General features: G+C 40.5%; 1 non-coding gene across 1 annotated transcript; it reads right to left on the bottom strand.

Moving 5' to 3' along the window:
• Positions 1-691: 691 nt before the first annotated feature.
• LOC141603611 (small nucleolar RNA R71) lies at positions 692-800 on the bottom strand. The gene has a single exon (XR_012525476.1). It is a non-coding gene; the product is annotated as a small nucleolar RNA R71 (small nucleolar RNA).
• Positions 801-1,190: the final 390 nt, after the last annotated feature.

Here is a 1,190-nt window from a genome sequence, read left to right as displayed (position 1 = left end):
TAATTGTTACTTCAATAGATTAAAAATAGCAAATAGAATTGATCTTGTCTCTCTGTGGTTTGACCCTTACTATCACTAGCTATAGTTTTAGTTTGGATTTATAAATTTAATTTTGATACAAAACGACGGTATCAAATTTTGGCGTCGTTGCCGGGGAGAAGGTGTAACTCTGTTTGCTTTATTTTTAGTTTATTTTTCTTATCTCAAGGAACTTTGGTTCCTTGAGGTCGTTGCTTACTCTTGCTTCTAGTTCTGTTTTTGCACAGTTAGAGGACAGATTTTTGAGAGGAAGGCTTGAGTACTCTCAGTTTTGCGATCATGACTACAATATATGATAATCTTCAGCCATAAGTGCAGCATGTTCCAAAGGGATACGATTTACCCACCCCTACTTATGGTCATTTCGAATTACGTTCCTCCTATATTGATTTAGTGGAGCGAAATCAGTTTGCTGGTCTACCGGACAAGGATCCTTTGAAGCATATGGAAATTTTCACAGACTACTGCTGTTCCATACCTGTACCGGATGGGGTGACCCAAGATGAAGTAAAGGGGGTGATGTTCTTATACTCCTTGAAGGATTCGGCGCGAGATTGGTACCGCTACCTTGATAGGGTAGCAGTTGGAGTCACATATTGGATATCTCTAGCATTAGCTTTCTACAAAAAATACTTCCCACTCGCAAAGACTAATGCCTTGAGAAGCAAAATTACAAATTTTCAACAAGGACCTGATGAGGAATTTTGTGAAGCATGGGGACGTTTCAAGAGTTTGGTTCGGTCTGTCCCTCACCACGGTTTCCAGCAGTGGTACCTTTGCAACTTATTCTATAATTCTTTATATGATGACTACAAGGTTATCCTAGATGCAGCTGCGAATGGTAGGTTCCAAAATAATACTGGTCAGAATAAAGGTTGGAACACTATTGAGGAGATGGCAGTCCATAGAGCTGAGTTTGGGAGTTCGCGTGGAAACTCGCGAAAGGAAAGTGATGAAATGAGTGCCGTTGTGACACTCATAGCTTCTATTACAGCCCGGCTCGAAAGGCTCGAGACTTCTAAGGTTTCCGAGAGAGAAATTGAAATTCCTGTTCATAACTCAGATGAGACCGCGGAATTGAGAGAAATAATCCAAGCTCTTTTGGTTCAAGTCACGAAAATAGAAGAAACTGGGATTGAATCTGCAAGGAA

The sequence above is a fragment of the Silene latifolia genome, chromosome 9 (genome assembly GCF_048544455.1).
Source record: "Silene latifolia isolate original U9 population chromosome 9, ASM4854445v1, whole genome shotgun sequence".
In the NCBI taxonomy this organism is placed as follows: domain Eukaryota; kingdom Viridiplantae; phylum Streptophyta; class Magnoliopsida; order Caryophyllales; family Caryophyllaceae; genus Silene; species Silene latifolia.
The sequence above is the reverse complement of the archived record's forward strand: the minus strand, read 5'-3'. Positions and strand labels throughout refer to the sequence as shown.